This window comes from Pleurodeles waltl, chromosome 4_2, assembly GCF_031143425.1.
Source record: "Pleurodeles waltl isolate 20211129_DDA chromosome 4_2, aPleWal1.hap1.20221129, whole genome shotgun sequence".
Lineage (NCBI taxonomy): Eukaryota > Metazoa > Chordata > Amphibia > Caudata > Salamandridae > Pleurodeles > Pleurodeles waltl.
The window spans coordinates 525,743,901-525,763,455 of NC_090443.1; the positions used below are offsets into that span (position 1 = coordinate 525,743,901).

Here is a 19,555-nt window from a genome sequence, read left to right on the forward strand (position 1 = left end):
GTTTCCAGTACCCAGTGCAAATATTTCTCATTCACAACAGAAGACTGTCTACTTTGTGTTTCAGGAGCGAGTTAGCTAGGTCTATGTCAATCCAAGAGCTACCAGTATCACAAGCATGTGTGGCAGTGCCAATAAGGGCAGATGTTGTACTCCTGTTATTGCAGGAATATCAGAACAGACCAATATGGAGCACCTGGCAAAAAGGACCAGATAACCAGCCTACCTCTGCACTGGCCCCAGTCATTCGTATATAATTGTAGCCAATAGATTACCATTGGTATAGAATCTACATTCCAGCCCACTAGTTGCAGAGTAGCATAAGGATTGCCACTATGCCTCTCTGCTTTTCAATGGTTATACAAGACAACTGGTATAGGTTCTTGCAGTGCACACAAATGATGGGCAACTTTATAACAACTTTGGAACAAGACCAAACATCAGGGGAAAAAAACGTCACCTTTTCCTTCAAATACAAACCACTGGATGAAAAGAACAAATGTACATTTGTCTAAAAGGGAGGGACAAACATTCGAAACAGAAGCCATTTTATCAGTTGATGGGTCAGAGAAGCTAAGCTCCACCTCATCCACAATTCATAAGTAGAAAAATCTCTGGGTTTGGTTTGAAACAAGGGTATCTTTTTAAATTAAACATTACTCACCCAAAATATCATTTTGAGGCCTATGTGGGGGGGGAATGGCTAACTGCCGGCAAACATGACAGCTTCCTAGAGTGGCTTCCACACCTCATCAGCCCAATCCTCTAATACCCGGGTAAAGATATGACATCTGCTGCCTGCAACAGTTGCAAAAGTGGAGTGAGGTGGCAGAGATGCCAGGGCTTCGACAGCGAAGAGCAACTACGCTGTTTAGCCGCCAGTGACAGACAGATCATGGAAAGGTGTGGAAGCCACGGCCTCTAGGGAAGACGCGATCCCGGCGAGAGAATCCAGTCCACCAAGGGAGCAACATTGAGGCCTGTGCCTGCAGTGCTCTCTCTGACAGGCTCCCAGGGCTGAGGGAACAGTTTGGGGACCTGCCTGATCCACCTAGCGTCACTTCATACAGACACTGGTTGGTGATCGTTCGCCCTAGATCCGCCAGCGCCTAATGGGACCTTGAGATGTCCTGATCTTCACTTCCACGTCAGACTACTTGTGGCGCCACCGCCTAGTGGAGGCAGAGACATGGTGCCGGTTAGTAAAAAGGGGCCCCAGGCACACTACGGACAGGGAACAGCCTACACTGGACCAGATTCTAGGGGGAGACTTGGCACGCCTCCCGGTAGAGAGCTGATAAGACGACCCTGGGGTGCTTGGGCCTGATGAGGCAAGAGGACCTGTGTGTACGGCCACCCGCATGACCATTGGGGCATCAAGAATGCAGATTGCTGCCTGACCTGGTAGGGTCATAATCCTAGGCCCCTCCAAAGTATGGGGGCAGCCCCCTGGGAACAGTACATCTACTGATTGCAGCAGAAGAACCACAGAGACCCAGACTGGTGCAAGAACTCCTAGAGACAATATCTAAATGCGCTTTGCAGCCCAGTCACCCCACGTTCTGCAATCACACAGCTGATTCTCATTTCAGACTGCGCACTGAGACATTACAGGTTCCCGGAGAGCCACAATGACAGTGCATATGCGCTGCCTTTGAGTAAGGATTAGGGTGTCAATCCACACCTTGCACAAATACCGGACCACTATGCTTTCCCAGGGCACAGGAGAGTGACTGAAAACAACAGGGATCCGTGCAAAGGCCAGCAAACAGCGGCAACCTCTTTGGAGTGAAAGAGGGGATTGTCTGCCCCCCCCCCCGAACCCCCTTATAAAGAGCCCCTAAGGGCCAATATTCGGCAGCGAGCCACATTGACTGGCCCACATCAGGAAAACCAACAGGCCGCATGGAGAAACGTCAGAGGTCCACCCCCAGCCAGGCAGCGGAGGGTACCACAGCCGATCCCTCTCACTCTTCACCTCTCTCAGAAGGGAGTATCGGAACACAGTGGAGGAGAGGACAGGGGGCAGCCCTCCAAAAAAACGGACAAGTTTGCACAGCTTCGTGAAGGCACGATGGGAGCAAACTCAGAGAAAGCAATCAGCCCTGTAGGAAAGGCTCCAGACGACGACGGGTCACCCACACTTCAGGATATTATGGCAGCGAAACAGGGGGTACGAGAATCAATGGAAACGAAAATAGGCACATTATTCACAGAAGTCACACTGGTGCAGACAGACCACTGCAACATGAACACACGCTTGAAAGAGGCAGAGGATTTCTGTAGGAAGTTGGCTCTGTATGTGCTATTTCAAAGTAAGGAATAGCATGCACAGAGTCCAAGGGTTCCCCTTAGAGGTAAAATAGTGGTAAAAATAGATAATACTAATGCTCTATTTCGTGGTAGTGTGGTCGAGCAGTAGGCTTATCCAAGGAGTAGTGTTAAGCATTTGTTGTACATACACATAGACAATAAATGAGGTACACACACTCAGAGACAAATCCAGCCAATAGGTTTTGTATAGAAAAATATCTTTTCTTAGTTTATTTTAAGAACCACAGGTTCAAATTCTACATGTAATATCTCATTCGAAAGGTATTGCAGGTAAGTACTTTAGGAACTTCAAATCATCAAAATTGCATGTATACTTTTCAAGTTATTGACAAATAGCTGTTTTAAAAGTGGACACTTAGTGCAATTTTCACAGTTCCTGGGGGAGGTAAGTTTTTGTTAGTTTTACCAGGTAAGTAAGACACTTACAGGGTTCAGTTCTTGGTCCAAGATAGCCCACCGTTGGGGGTTCAGAGCAACCCCAAAGTCACCACACCAGCAGCTCAGGGCCGGTCAGGTGCAGAGTTCAAAGTGGTGCCCAAAACACATAGGCTAGAATGGAGAGAAGGGGGTGCCCCGGTTCCGGTCTGCTTGCAGGTAAGTACCCGCGTCTTCGGAGGGCAGACCAGGGGGGTTTTGTAGGGCACCGGGGGGGACACAAGTCCACACTGAAATTTCACCCTCAGCAGCGCGGGGGCGGCCGGGTGCAGTGTAGAAACAAGCGTCGGGTTTGTAATGGAAGTCAATGGGAGATCTAGGGATCTCTTCAGCGCTGCAGGCAGGCAAGGGGGGGGTTCCTCGGGGAAACCTCCACTTGGGCAAGGGAGAGGGACTCCTGGGGGTCACTCCTCCAGTGAAAGTCCGGTCCTTCAGGTCCTGGGGGCTGCGGGTGCAGGGTCTCTCCCAGGTGTCGGGACTTAGGATTCAAAGAGTCGCGGTCAGGGGAAGCCTCGGGATTCCCTCTGCAGGCGGCGCTGTGGGGGCTCAGGGGGGACAGGTTTTTGTACTCACAGTCTTAGAGTAGTCCTGGGGTCCCTCCTGAGGTGTTGGATCGCCACCAGCCGAGTCGGGGTCGCCGGGTGCAGTGTTGCAAGTCTCACGCCTTTTGCGGGGAGCTTGCAGGGTTCTTTAAAGCTGCTGGAAACAAAGTTGCAGCTTTTCTTGGAGCAGGTCCGCTGTCCTCGGGAGTTTCTTGTCTTTTCGAAGTAGGGGCAGTCCTCAGAGGATGTCGAGGTCGCTGGTCCCTTTGGAAGGCGTCGCTGGAGCAGGATCTTTGGAAGGCAGGAGACAGGCCGGTGAGTTTCTGGAGCCAAGGCAGTTGTCGTCTTCTGGTCTTCCTCTGCAGGGGTTTTTCAGCTAGGCAGTCCTTCTTCTTGTAGTTGCAGGAATCTGATTTTCTAGGGTTCAGGGTAGCCCTTAAATACTAAATTTAAGGGCGTGTTTAGGTCTGGGGGGTTAGTAGCCAATGGCTACTAGCCCTGAGGGTGGGTACACCCTCTTTGTGCCTCCTCCCAAGGGGAGGGGGTCACAATCCTAACCCTATTGGGGGAATCCTCCATCTGCAAGATGGAGGATTTCTAAAAGTTAGAGTCACTTCAGCTCAGGACACCTTAGGGGCTGTCCTGACTGGCCAGTGACTCCTCCTTGTTGCTTTCTTTGTTCCCTCCAGCCTTGCCGCCAAAAGTGGGGGCCGTGGCCGGAGGGGGCGGGCAACTCCACTAAGCTGGAGTGCCCTGCTGGGCTGTGACAAAGGGGTGAGCCTTTGAGGCTCACCGCCAGGTGTCACAGCTCCTGCCTGGGGGAGGTGTTAGCATCTCCACCCAGTGCAGGCTTTGTTACTGGCCTCAGAGTGACAAAGGCACTCTCCCCATGGGGCCAGCAACATGTCTCTGGTGTGGCAGGCTGCTGGAACTAGTCAGCCTACACAGACAGTCGGTTAAGTTTCAGGGGGCACCTCTAAGGTGCCCTCTGTGGTGTATTTTACAATAAAATGTACACTGGCATCAGTGTGCATTTATTGTGCTGAGAAGTTTGATACCAAACTTCCCAGTTTTCAGTGTAGCCATTATGGTGCTGTGGAGTTCGTGTTTGACAGACTCCCAGACCATATACTCTTATGGCTACCCTGCACTTACAATGTCTAAGGTTTTGTTTAGACACTGTAGGGGTACCATGCTCATGCACTGGTACCCTCACCTATGGTATAGTGCACCCTGCCTTAGGGCTGTAAGGCCTGCTAGAGGGGTGTCTTACCTATACTGCATAGGCAGTGAGAGGCTGGCATGGCACCCTGAGGGGAGTGCCATGTCGACTTACTCGTTTTGTCCTCACTAGCACACACAAGCTGGTAAGCAGTGTGTCTGTGCTGAGTGAGAGGTCTCCAGGGTGGCATAAGACATGCTGCAGCCCTTAGAGACCTTCCTTGGCATCAGGGCCCTTGGTACTAGAAGTACCAGTTACAAGGGACTTATCTGGATGCCAGGGTCTGCCAATTGTGGATACAATGGTACATTTTAGGTGAAGGAACACTGGTGCTGGGGCCTGGTTAGCAGGGTCCCAGCACACTTCTCAGTCAAGTCAGCATCAGTATCAGGCAAAAAGTGGGGGGTAACTGCAACAGGGAGCCATTTCTTTACAATTTCCTTATGTCCTTCCAGGTGAAGACAACCATCTTGTGGTTTCAAGATAAAGATTTGAGCATCACAACAGAACGCGTGGGGGTGAGAGGCTGGAGGACTATGAAGTTCGTTCCAGAAGGAATATACATCTGATTGGGGTCCCAGAAAGGGCAGAGGGCCCAGCAGCTGATCTCTTGTGGAGGACCTCATCCTCCAGAGCCTCCAGCCTCACGGGTGCTACAAATTCTTTTCAATCAAGAGGGCTCACAGAATTCCAAATACAAGGCCAAAATCAGGAGCTCTGCCTCTCACAATTGCCAGAATTTTTTATTTCAGAGATCGTGATGTTATCCTACAAGCAAAGCGAAGTGCCCCTTTGGTTGAATACAGGTGCAGCTCCTCCATTTGGGTGGAAATGCGTCGTGCCTCACTAGCAGCGGCAAAACTTCACCAGGAAACAATAATAAACACTGTTTATTATTGTGTACTTATAAAGGGGCGGGGCCACGGGGTGTCGAGGAGTGAGGGGGACCTCAGAGCACATGTGTGTTTGGCTGACTGTCTCAGGCTGGCCAAACACATGCGCTGTAGGCTCTCTCCAGCTCAGCAACACAATTGTAGAGTGTCTGCACAGGCTCCCAGTCTGCCTGGGAGTGTCTCTGAGTAGCGCCAGGATTGGCCGCAGAGCAGGGTGGGAGCCTGTGCCTGCCTGCAGCGACAGAAGAGAGGAGCAGGAAGGCGTGAGGTAACTGTTTTTTCAATTTAAATTATTTTCCTTCCTGAGCCCCCCTCTGCCCACCACCCTCACTGCCTGTGGTAGAGTTAAGTCACCCCTATAGCAGGCCTGACAGCCCTAAGGCAGGGTGCACTATACCACAGGTGAGGGCATAGTTGCATGAGCAATATGCCCCTACAGTGTCTAAGTCCATTCTTAGACATTGTAAGGGCAGTGTAGCCATATTGAGTATATGGTCTGGGAGTTTGTCATTACGAACTCCACAGCTCCATAATGGCTTTCCTGAATACTGGGAAGTTTAGTATCAAACTTCTCAACACACTAAGCCCACACTGATGCCAGTGTGGGATTTATTGAAAAATGCACACAGAGGGCACCTTAGAGAAGTTCCCTGTATGTTAGCCAAACTGCTAGTGTAGAACTGACCAGTCTGTGCCAGCCTGCCACTAACAGACAGGTTTCTGACCACATGGGGTGAGTGCCTTTGTGCACTCCGATCAGAAACCAAGCCTGTCCTGGGTGGAGGTGCTTCACACCTCCCCCTACAGGAACTGTAACACCTGGCGGTAAGCCTTGAGTTACAGTGCCCGAGGGCACTCCAGCTAGTGGAGATGCACCCCCTCCCCCCCCCCCTCAGTCAGGTCCACCCCTTAGGTGTCCACAGCTGACGTGACAACCCCCCCCCCCCCCCCTCCCTGCAGTATCCTCCATCTTGGTTTGGAGGACAGGGACCAACAGGATTAGGTTTGTGCCCCCTCCCTCCCCAAAGGGTGTGGGCACAAGGAGGGTGTAGCCACCCTCGGGGACAGTAGCCACTTCCTACTGCCCTCTGACCCCCTAAATCTGGGATTTAAGGGCCTCCCAGAACCCAGCTCACAAGATTCCTGGCGACCTACAAGAAGAAGGACTGCTAAGCTGAAACCCCCAACAGAGAAGGAGGAAGACGACAACTTAATTGGTCCCAGCCCTACCAATCTGTCTCCTGCGCCAAACAACCTGCAAAAAAAGACCAGCAACACAACCAGAGGGACCAGCGACCTCTACCAAACTCCAGAGGGCTGCCCTGCACCCAAAAGGACCAAGAACTCCCAAGAACAGCAGCTCTGTCTGAGACAAACTAGAACCAAGGACTGCCACCTCACTTCGGATGCATGAGTCTTGACCCCTGAGCACCAGATGTCCACGGCCCGTGTCCAGGTGGTCCACCCAGCAAGAGAGGGTCCCCAGGCACTTGCGAGCAAGTGCCCACCCCTCCATTACGATACCTGCAGAGGGAATCCTGAGATCACCCCTGACCGCCAGGCCCCGGACGAAGATATCCGTCGCCTAAAGACACACTGTACTCAAAGCCCCCAGGCCTGAGAGAAACCGACCTTCAGTGCCTCTACATTCAGCAGACGTCCCTCTACCCTGCCTGACCCGCTGTATGCCTGAAACACCAGTCTTTCGCATCCTGCGCACCAATCCACTCCTCGTCTCCACTTATTAAGGGTCGGCGCTTTTACGGCCTTCCAATGTGACAATGTCCCTTTTTGCCACCAAGCAAGCTATTCCCAAGAACGTGCGACTCGATCTATTGAGCCCTGTCTCGCCCAGAGCCCCCAGTAAAAGTGGTGTTGGGGATACCTCCACCCTAGACTGCAGTACCTCGGAAACTTCCTTTATAACCGTCCTCCAGTACGACTCTATAACTGGGCAGGCCCAGACCATGTGGAAGAAATCAGCTCCTGGCGGAGAGCACCGGGGGCACTCGTCTGTGGGCCGAAGACTCGCCCGGTGGAGCCTCTTGGGGGTAAGATAAGCTGCGTGTAGGTAAAGGGATTGTAAAAACTGAAACCGTGTGGATATAGCTAGTGTTCAGGGAGCCATTCGTGCCTCTCTCCAGTCCAAATCCTCCATGGGACCCACCCATACCTCCCATTTCCGGCGAAGTTCCTCGAGGGGAGGGGATACGTTAGCGAGGATAGATCGGTATATTTGGGAGGTTCCCCCTTTATTTAAGTGCCCCATCAAGATCGTAGCCTCAAGCGGGCTATACTCTGGGATGCTGTCTCCTGGTCGCACGTGTACCCTTAGGGCATGTCGGAGCTGTAGATATTTGTGAAACTGGGTGTTGTGAAGAGAGTATGTTTTCTGAAGTTCCTCATATGATCGAATGTGCGAGTTGCCCCAGACGTCGCCTAGCGTAGTTATCCCAATATTGTCCCAGCTCCGGAAGCCCTCCAGGGTGGAGACCTCCCCCAGCCATTTCCCCGCCAAAGAGGTGTCTGGAGAGTTAGGCGATTCCACCACCCCGTGGCTCTCTGTGCAGTACGCCATCCCATGAGGACCAGCTTGGTCACCTCTGGGGTGGATTTTAGAATCTCGCCTCCATACAGGGCGTTGAAAACCCCATTGTAACATATCTCCTGAAGTTCCAGTCTGTACGCGGGATCAGTTCAACCCCCCGTTAGCCAGTCATTAATCACCAGTAGGCGCATAGCTAGGTAGTACAAATAAATGTTGGACATCCCCAGTCCCCCTTCATAGACGTTTCTTTGACACGTAACTAAAGCCAACTTGGGGCGTGAGCCCTGCCACAGAAATTGGCGTGCCGTAGTCTCGACCTCGTTGAACCATTTCCGAGGGATTAGGTGCGGAAAGTTTTGTAGCTGGTATAGGAATCTGGGGAGTACCATCATTTTGTATAGGGCTATTCTACCCAGCGTATTGAGCGGTAGATTTCGCCAACGTTGAAGGTCTCTCCTGGAGTCTTTAAGGAGCGGTGTGATATTCAGCTCCCAAGCTAGCTCTGGGAGCAGAGCTATGTGGACGCCCAGATATTTAAAACTATTGCGGCAGATTGAGATGTTTTCCTGCCAGTTAACACAGTCTCTCGAGGGGTGTAGTGGGATCAGTAGGGATTTGTTGGCGTTTAGGGTAAGCCCTGAGGCTTGCGAGAAGAGCTCTAGGAGTTCCCGGACCCGCGGGCCGCTCATTGCCGGGTTGGAGAGGTAAAGGAGGAGGTCATCAGCATACAATGCCACTCTGTCCTCTGGTCCCGCCGGCCATGCCCAGCCTGATATCAGTGGGTCTTCTCTCAGTAATTTTGCCAGGGGCTCTACTGCCAGGGCGAAGAGTAACGGTGATAGGGGGCAACCCTGGCGGGTCCCGCGACGGATAGGGAATGGATCGGATGTCACCCCGTTCACCTGAATACGGGCTGTCGGGTCGGAGTAAAGTAGTTTTACTAGGTTTCGGAATTTAGGTCCAAAACCGTTTTTCTTTAAAACGTGCTCTAAGTACGTCCAGTCCACAGTGTCAAAGGCTTTTTCAAAGTCTATTAGCAGGAGAGCAAGGAGGGACTTGGACAAGGTGTTGCGTCATCCCCTTGTTTTAATCCTAGTTGGGGTGACAGGAGCTCTGCAATGTTTGGGGGCAGGCAATTCTAAGTCTGCTATGCAGAGAGGCAGGGTGGGCGGTGCATATTAAGGGTCTTGTTTATAGTTTTGTGTTGCTACAGACAGCACAAAGTTATTGTGCTTCCCTTGAACAGACTATGAATATGAGTGCACAGAATTATGAATCCCTCCAAGGTGTGAGGAATGATGGCGGATAGACCAGACAGGCAAAAACCACTCAATACGCACACATATGGGTGACCATTCCCAAAAGTCCAATATAAAACTCCTCTCTTTGGAATGTTAACGTTCTAGGAGATAAAATTATATGAGGGGTTGGATGCAGTACATAAAACTCTGTCAAACAGATATTGTCTTCTCCAGAAGACTCAAATGACAGGAAACAAATATCAAGCCCATAACAAGGTGGAGGTACAAAATGGCAGTGCATGCAGGATGCACCACAGGGTCCCAGAGGGTAGGAATTCTTATTTGCAATTCGCTCCCACTACTCACTCACTCACCCAACATGGTCAGATACCCAGGGTTGATATGCAGGCCTCACGGGGATGTGGGAAGGTGTCATGAATAATGTATGTTCTATTTATGTACCCCCTCGCCTTCTTGACTCACTGTTGCCAGACCTAAGTGCCCTTGTGCTTGCAATGCCTGAAGGTAAATTATTACTGGAGGGGACTTTGACTTGGTGATATGTGAACACTGGGAGCACTTTTCTCCCATACCGGTGGGCTCCGCCCTTCGCTGCCTTTCTTTCCACCCTGGGCCTCACTGATCTTTGGCATGCGAATAACCCCATTATGCTACACTTCACATTTCACTCAGGGGCATACAGGAGTCTTCCCCGAATAGACCATCTCTTTACCCATAGGAAACATCTTCATCGTTACTCGAAGTCCAGCATTTGGCCAGAGGGAAATCAGACCACTCTCCGATCTGGGCAACCTTTGGACTTCATAGAGAGTTCAAACAGCACAACACTGTACAGAGCCCCTGGCACTGTTTATAAGGAAGGGTATCTTAGAGGCCACAAACCAATACTTTGCTGAGAATGAGACCTCGTTCGTTTCGCCATACACACACTATGGGAAGCATATAAAACAGTCATTGGAGGGCAGGGTCAATCTCTTATCACAGGACATAAACGAGATCAGCAGATTAAAATCAAGGCCCTTGAAAAAGGGTTTCTAGAGAAGGAAAAGGATCTTCTGCGGGTCGACTTGTCTGAAGCCTGCCACGCGCTACACTTTAAACAGCAAAATAGAGACAAGGCTACCTATGCAGCTAAAGCAAGTCATAGAGCAACACAACACCACCTTTATGAGGTGGATAATAAAGCAGGTAAGATTTTGGCCTGGTTGGACAGGATGGTGGAGATGGGATGCTGGGTATTAAGAGGTGCTAACTGACTCTGGGACACAGGTGAAAGACCCACAGGAAATTGCCAACGCCTTTGCCAGTTATTATACCCAGATCTATTCCCCCCCATGGCCACTGCCACGGCCAATTACTCTCTGGAGCTCCTGGCTGACCTCCGCCTTCCAATCCTTGACCAATCCAATAGGGCCTTCCTAGACGAGGATATGACATAAGCGAAGATAAGTCATGCCATCTGAGATCTTAATTGGACAAGGACATGGGCCCAAACGGAGTGCTCAAACTAAATGCTAGCTTCCAAGCTAGCTCCCTACATGTGATTAATGTTCGACGAGAGAAGCGTACTTGCTCGCTACCTAGTGAGCAGCGACTGGCCACCCTAGTAATCATCCCCAAGGAGGGGGAACCACCAGATGTTTGCTCCTCGTACCAGCACATTTCAATGCAGAGTTTAAAATCCTACCAAAGGTGTTGGCTTCCCACCTTCTTAAAATATTCTCAACCCTGGTCCACTTCGACCAATTTGGTTTTATGCTGTGTCAAAGTACTGTTCTCAACCATCGGCGCCTCCACTGGGTGCTGTGGCAATCTTGCAACCTTCGAGAGAATGCCCTGGTACTCCCTCAATGCAAAAATGGCCTTCTGACACAGTGGAGTGGCCTTTTATGTGCAATGTACTAGCAAAACTGGGACTCGGTACACGCTTCGTCAGTTGGGTAAACTTGTTATACACAGGCCAACTGGCCTAGTGAAAGTCAATGGATGGCTATCCCAAGTGCTCCCCCTCCCACATGGCACATACCAGGGCTGCCCTGTTACCGCTTCTTTTTGCCTTAATATTAGAGCCCTTAGCGACATGGATTAGACGAGACTCCCCTGGTCTGCGGTCTGCACTGGGATGACACGTGGGAAGACAAATTATAATTTTATGCAGATGACATCCTTTTATACATTAGTGACTCTACTAACACTCAGACTCAAGCAGATCATAACCGCCTTTGACCAATACTTAGGCTATACCGTTAATTGACAAAAATCCCTAATCTACAACCTAAGTGGCAAACCACCATAATTGACCCGAGACTGTGAAGTGAAAATAGCCAAAGAGGGGTTCCACTACCTGGGCATATGTATCACTAAAAATCCAGAGCTCTTTTACATTAAAAAGCTCCTGCCTCTGCTGGATAGGCTGAAACGGGACATTAGTCACTGGAGATCTCAGCCCCTGACACTCCTGGGCTAAGCTGACCTCCTTAAAATGATGTCCCTGCCCAGATTTCTTAATATTCTGCAAAACACTCCCTACCAGATACAGGACTCCTACTTTGAAGCAATCAACAATACTCAGAACACTACTCTGAAATAGGTTCCTGGCCTGAATCGCACTTCACAAACTCACCAAGGGGTGGTACAATGGAGGAATAGCGCTCCCAGATATCTGAAAATACTATTGGGCGGTCCAGCTCATCGTCGTCAACTATTGGATACACCTGCCCACCTGATGAACCGGCATTGTCAATGGATAGATTCATCATACAACCGCCTGGATATCTCAGGGCACATTATAGAACAACATAATCCTCCCCTCATTGCCCACCATGGGAATGGTGTGACTAGCTTGATTAAGGCTCTGAAGGCTTGGGCTGGTGGGGTAAAATCACACAAGCTACCCCGTGGGATTCTGCAGCCCAAGATACCCTGAGGCAATCAATGGGTTTTGCTAGGTGGGACCTACTACGTCTCTACCACCTTGGAGACCTTTGGACACAAGGGGACGTTATCCCTTGAGGGGATTTTCAACTTGAATATCACTTCGCCACCCACTGAGGTCTTTCGGTACTTGCAGGAGCATCATGTACTTAGAGCAGGCCTGCCGAAGAGTTTGGAGCTAACATGACCCCGGAATGTTTTCTTCCCTAAAGTAGTCTGCCCATATTACCTATACTTTCAAAGGCATATTTAGTACATGGTCCACTCTAACAAGACCATACTCTTTTCTTGGAAGGACTGAACATCTTTAGATAACAGTTTAGTTCTGTAATTTCCATCTACTGATATACAAGCTAGCATTCCAACTCAAACACCAAAGCCATCACTGATTTTTCTTCTGCAAAACTCTGATACAAAGACATAATGTGCATAACTTTGGGAATATGCACTCAAAATAGGCTTCTAAAAAGGTGGCTATAGTTTGGGGAAGCAGTCACAGCAAGATATTAAAAGCAAGGGAACTACTGAGTGACAATGTGTGCTATCTATAGCATCTCATAAGATACAAACAACCCACTGAGGTAGAAGGTGTGGGAACTATGTGAGCATTACAATGGACACCACCATCCCCTAAAGTGTTCACCAAATGGGATTCTGAAGCCAAAACAATCCAACATCTGCAGCAGATCATACCACGTCTAAAGCTCTGCAATTGTCTAGGATTTTCACTTCCTAATCAAAATACAAGATATATTTACTTGGATCAAATACATAATTTGAGGACCACAGATTCCTCATCTTGTAAATAACCCTACATGTCATACTAGATCCAGCGATTCTTCATTGCACTGCTACCGCGCACTAGTGGTCGGTTTCTTACTGGTCTCTGCATCATCAGAGACAAAGCTTGAAAGTGACCAGATAGGACAGTGTAGATCTCTAAATTTGGGACTTTTTATAGATGGAAGGAAGAGACCATTCCACAGTAAGGGGAGATGGGGAGCAACCTGAGGTTAGATAGAATATCCAGCAGAAAGAGCATTATCAAAGGCAAGTACTTTGTTCTTCTGAGAGATACTTTTAACTGCAAATTCCTCGCCTTGTGAATTGATTTCAAAGCGGTACCTCCCAATGTGATGGGTCTACGGAAGGGCTCAGACTAATAAGTCCTTGAGGACTGAGCAGTTAAAATGCTCTCTCTGGAAGATTTGACTATCAAGACAGTAGTGCTTCATTAACGTGGATATGAGGCCATGTCAAGGCCTGCCCTGTTTACAGAACAGACACTATGTTACCGACAGAGCAGTACCAGCCTAGGTTCTGGTCACATGATCCCTCAGACCTTTCAGAGGGCATTTCTTGGTCAATGCGCAGCAGATATTCCTCTTGCAAGGGGAGAGGAGGAACAAACAATGCGGTAAGATAAAGGTGTTACAACTTTCAGCAAGAATGCTATAGTAGTGTACAACACTAATTTGTCTGCGGGGGAAAAAGGCGGTGTACAGTGGATGAACAGAGAGAAATTGACACTCACACACCAAATTGAAGTTATCGCTATGTGGTGGTGGTTTTGGGGGTCAAGAGACACAAAGGACTCAAATGGGGTACAAAGGTCAAAAGTGAGAACCAAATTAATTTCTCACAGTGGGATCACGAAAGGCTTGGGTGGAAACATGCATACCAGACGTTTAAAAATAATAATAAATTTAAAAAACTCATCCCAAGAAGTGATTTTAATAAAGGATGGTTAGATCACTAAACATAAAAATGTAGCAAGGGCCAAAAAACAACCTTTACCTTGGGGAAGTTTAGTTACCGTCAAGGTCATTGACCCCGTTTCATGGGCAATTGCACGTCTGATACGTTTGACAGCAAGCAAACTTTTTTCCTTTTGTGTCTCTCCTTCGTACTCGTGCTCATGGCGGCTGTGGCGCTTTGAATCGGCTTGCTTATGTCAACTGTTTTACTTTTCATTTTCGATTTATATGGCAAGAAAAGTCCAGTTAGGAACTTACAACACTAATAGCTCTTACCCGAGCAAACTTTAGAACCACTGCATTGCAAATGCTTGTTTATGGAATAGTTAACAAGCAGGATGCAATTGGCCAAGAAGACATGACGTCCAGCCACACTTAGTGAGACTAAAATATCGGAATCATAGCCCACATTACCTGAACTCATTGAACATAAGGGAGAGCTCAAAAGTGCACTGTATCAGGATAGATCTGATGAACTGGAGCTTTCACACAGGAGAGGACTGCAACTTCAGCACAGAAAAACATCTTTTACAATACGGTCAATACCACGCAATGCCTTTACCACGAAATAGTAAGTGTAGGAAGTTGGCTCTGTATGTGCTATTTCAAAGTAAGGAATAGCATGCACAGAGTCCAAGGGTTCCCCTTAGAGGTAAAAATAGTGGTAAAAAGAGATAATACTAATGCTCTATTTTGTGGTAGTGTGGTCGAGCAGTAGGCTTATCCAAGGAGTAGTGTTAAGCATTTGTTGTACATACACATAGACAATAAATGAGGTACACACACTCAGAGACAAATCCAGCCAATAGGTTTTGTATAGAAAAATATCTTTTCTTAGTTTATTTTAAGAACCACAGGTTCAAATTCTACATGTAATATCTTGTTTGAAAGGTATTCCAGGTAAGTACATTAGGAACTTTGAATCATTTCAATTGCATGTATACTTTTCAAGTTATTCACAAATAGCTATTTTAAAAGTGGACACTTAGTGCAATTTTCACAGTTCCTGGGGGAGGTAAGTTTTTGTTAGTTTTACCAGGTAAGTAAGACACTTACAGGGTTCAGTTCTTGGTCCAAGGTAGCCCACCGTTGGGGGTTCAGAGCAACCCCAAAGTTACCACACCAGCAGCTCAGGGCCGGTCAGGTGCAGAGTTCAAAGTGGTGCCCAAAACGCATAGGCTTCAATGGAGAGAAGGGGGTGCCCCGGTTCCAGTCTGCCAGCAGGTAAGTACCCGCGTCCTCGGGGGGCAGACCAGGGGGGTTTTGTAGGGCACCGGGGGGGACAAGCCCACACAGAAATTTCACCCTCAGCGGCGCGGGGGCGGCCGGGTGCAGTGTTAGAACAAGCGTCGGGTTCGCAATGGAAGTCAATGAGAGATCAAGGGATCTCTTCAGCGCTGCAGGCAGGCAAGGGGGGGCTTCCTCGGGGAAACCTCCACTTGGGCAAGGGAGAGGGACTCCTGGGGGTCACTTCTGCAGTGAAAGTCCGGTCCTTCAGGTCCTGGGGGCTGCGGGTGCAGGGTCTTTTCCAGGCGTCGGGACTTAGGTTTCAGAGAGTCGCGGTCAGGGGAAGCCTCGGGATTCCCTCTGCAGGCGGCGCTGTGGGGGCTCAGGGGGGACAGGTTTTGGTACTCACAGTCGTAGAGTAGTCCGGGGGTCCTCCCTGAGGTGTTGGTTCTCCACCAGCCGAGTCGGGGTCGCCGGGTGCAGGGTTGCAAGTCTCACGCTTCTTGCGAGGAGATTGCAGGGTTCTTTAAAGCTGCTCCTTTGGATAAAGTTGCAGTCTTTTTGGAGCAGGTCCGCTGTCCTCGGGAGTTTCTTGTCGTCGTCGAAGCAGGGCAGTCCTCAGAGGATGCAGAGGTCGCTGGTCCCTTTGGAAGGCGTCGCTGGAGCAGAGTTCTTTGGAAGGCAGGAGACAGGCCGGTGAGTTTCTGGAGCCAAGGCAGTTGTTGTCTTCTGGTCTTCCTCTGCAGGGGTTTTCAGCTAGGCAGTCCTTCCTGTTGCAGGAATCTAGTTTCTAGGTTCAGGGAGAGCCCTTAAATACTAAATTTAAGGGCGTGTTTAGGTCTGGGGGGGTTAGTAGCCAATGGCTACTAGCCCTGAGGGTGAGTACACCCTCTTTGTGCCTCCTCCCAAGGGGAGGGGGTCACATCCCTAATCCTATTGGGGGAATCCTCCATCTGCAAGATGGAGGATTTCTAAAAGTTAGAGTCACCTCAGCTCAGGACACCTTGGGGGCTGTCCTGACTGGCCAGTGACTCCTCCTTGTTATTCTCATTATTTTCTCCGGCCTTGCCGCCAAAAGTGGGGGCCGGGGCCGGAGGGGGCGGGCAACTCCACTAGCTGGAGTGTCCTGCGGTGCTGTGACAAAGGGGTGAGCCTTTGAGGCTCACCGCCAGGTGTTACAGCTCCTGCCTGGGGGAGGTGTTAGCATCTCCACCCAGTGCAGGCTTCGTTACTGGCCTCAGAGTGACAAAGGCACTCTCCCCATGGGGCCAGCAACATGTCTCTAGTGTGGCAGGCTGCTGGAACCAGTCGGCCTACACAGATAGTCGGTTAAGTTTCAGGGGGCACCTCTAAGGTGCCCTCTGTGGTGTATTTTACAATAAAATGTACACTGGCATCAGTGTGCATTTATTGTGCTGAGAAGTTTGATACCAAACTTCCCAGTTTTCAGTGTAGCCATTATGGTGCTGTGGAGTTCGTGTAAAACAGACTCCCAGACCATATACTCTTATGGCTACCCTGCACTTACAATGTCTAAGGTTTTGCTTAGACACTGTAGGGGCACAGTGCTCATGCACTGGTACCCTCACCTATGGTATAGTGCACCCTGCCTTAGGGCTGTAAGGCCTGCTAGAGGGGTGTCTTACCTATACTGCATAGGCAGTGAGAGGCTGGCATGGCACCCTGAGGGGAGTGCCATGTCGACTTACTCAGTTTGTTCTCACTAGCACACACAAGCTGGTAAGCAGTGTGTCTGTGCTGAGTGAGGGGTCTCTAGGGTGGCATAATACATGCTGCAGCCCTTAGAGACCTTCCCTGGCATCAGGGCCCTTGGTACCAGAGGTACCAGTTACAAGGGACTTATCTGGGTGCCAGGGTGTGCCAATTGTGGAATCAAAAGTACAGGTTAGGGAAAGAACACTGGTGCTGGGGCCTGGTTAGCAGGCCTCAGCACACTTTCAATTCAAAACATAGCATCAGGAAAGGCAAAAAGTCAGGGGGTAACCATGCCAAGGAGGCATTTCCTTACAGTAAGTATATGCCAGGTAAATTAATCCAGATATATAAATAGGTAAGAGTATTTTTAGGGTGGGTAAGGGTGTTTAGGTGGCAGGGTTATGTTTAGGGTGGGTAAGGGTATTTGGGTGGCAGGGATATTTTTAGGATTTAGAGTGAGTAAGGGTTTGTGGGTAGCAGGGGTATTTTTGGGGGTTTAGGGTGTATAAGGGTATTTATGTGGCAGGGTTATGTTCAGGGTTTAGGATGGGAAAGGATAGTTGGGTGGCAGGAGTATTTCTTAGGGTGGGTGAGTTCAGGGGTTGTAAAGGAGGCAAAAAAATATAAGGGTTACACTTACCTGTTACATAATTACTTTTTTGTGGCAAAGGCATGTGTGTGTGTGTGTGGCAAAGGCATGTGTGTGTGTGTGTGGCAAAGGCATGTGTGTGTGTGTGGCAAAGGCATGTGTGTGTGTGTGGCAAAGGCATGTGTGTGTGTGTGGCAAAGGCATGTGTGTGTGTGTGTGGCAAAGGCATGTGTGTGTGTGTGTGGCAAAGGCATGTGTGTGTGTGTGTGGCAAAGGCATGTGTGTGTGTGTGTGGCAAAGGCATGTGTGTGTGTGTGTGGCAAAGGCATGTGTGTGTGTGTGTGGCAAAGGCATGTGTGTGTGTGTGTGGCAAAGGCATGTGTGTGTGTGTGTGGCAAAGGCATGTGTGTGTGTGTGGCAAAGGCATGTGTGTGTGTGTGGCAAAGGCATGTGTGTGTGTGTGGCAAAGGCGTGTGTGTGTGGCAAAGGCGTGTGTGTGTGGCAAAGGCGTGTGTGTGTGGCAAAGGCGTGTGTGTGTGGCAAAGGCGTGTGTGTGTGGCAAAGGCGTGTGTGTGTGGCAAAGGCGTGTGTGTGTGGCAAAGGCGTGTGTGTGTGGCAAAGGCGTGTGTGTGTGGCAAAGGCGTGTGTGTGTGGCAAAGGCGTGTGTGTGTGGCAAAGGCGTGTGTGTGTGGCAAAGGCGTGTGTGTGTGGCAAAGGCGTGTGTGTGTGGCAAAGGCGTGTGTGTGTGGCAAAGGCGTGTGTGTGTGGCAAAGGCGTGAGTGTGTGGCAAAGGCGTGTGTGTGTGGCAAAGGCGTGTGTGTGTGGCAAAGGCGTGTGTGTGTGGCAAAGGCGTGTGTGTGTGGCAAAGGCATGTGTGTGTGTGTGTGGCAAAGGCATGTGTGTGTGTGTGTGGCAAAGGCATGTGTGTGTGTGTGTGGCAAAGGCATGTGTGTGTGTGTGGCAAAGGCATGTGTGTGTGTGTGGCAAAGGCATGTGTGTGTGTGTGGCAAAGGCATGTGTGTGTGTGTGGCAAAGGCATGTGTGTGTGTGTGGCAAAGGCATGTGTGTGTGTGTGGCAAAGGCATGTGTGTGTGTGTGTGGCAAAGGCATGTGTGTGTGTGTGTGTGTGTGTGTGTGTGTGTGTGTGTGTGTGTGTGTGTGGCAAAGGCATGTGTGTGTGTGTGGCAAAGGCATGTGTGTGTGTGTGTGTAAAGAAATGGCTCCCTGTTGCAGTTACCCCCCACTTTTTGCCTGATACTGAGAAGTGTGCTGGGACCCTGCTAACCCGGCCCCAGCACCAGTGTTCTTTCACCTAAAATGTACCATTGTTTCCACAATTGGCACAACCCTGGCACCTAGGTAAGTCCCTTGTAACTGGTACCCCTGGTACCAAGGGCCCTGATGCCAGGGAAGGTCTCTAAGGGCTGCAGCATGTCTTATGCCACCCTAGGGACCCCTCACTCAGCACAGACACTGCTTGCCAGCTTGTGTGTGCTGATGGGGAGAAAATGACTAAGTTGACATGGCACTCCCCTCAGGGTGCCATGCCAACCTCCCACTGCCTGTGGCATAGGTAAGTCACCCCTCTAGTAGGCCTTACAGCCCTAAGGCAGGGTGCACTATACCACAGGTGAGGGCATATGTGCATGAGGACTATGCCCCTACAGTGTCTAAGCAAAACCTTAGACATTGTAAGTGCAGGGTAGTCATAAGAGTATATGGGCTGGGAGTCTGTCAAAAACGAACTCCACAGCTCCATAATGGCTACACTGAATACTGGGAAGTTTAGTATCAAACTTCTCAGAATAATAAACCCACACTGATGCCAGTGTTGTATTTATTAAAAAATGCACACAGAGGGGATCTTAGAGATACCCCCTGTATTTTACCCAATTGTTCAGTGCAGGACCTTCTGGTCTGTGCCAGCCTGCTGCTGAGAGACGAGTGTCTGACCTCATGCGGTGAGAGCCTTTGTGCTCTCTGAGGACAGAAACAAAGCCTGCTCTGGGTGGAGGTGCTTCACACCTCCCCCCTGCAGGAACTGTAACACCTAGCAGTGAGCTTCAAAGGCTCAAGCTTCGTGTTACAATGCCCCAGGG

General features: G+C 49.8%; 1 protein-coding gene across 6 annotated transcripts in view; it reads right to left on the reverse strand.

The window, feature by feature from the left end:
• SMG7 (SMG7 nonsense mediated mRNA decay factor) overlaps nt 1-19,555 on the reverse strand; it is a 468,256-nt gene that overhangs the window by 304,132 nt on the left and 144,569 nt on the right. The gene's annotated exons all lie outside the window — the stretch shown is intronic.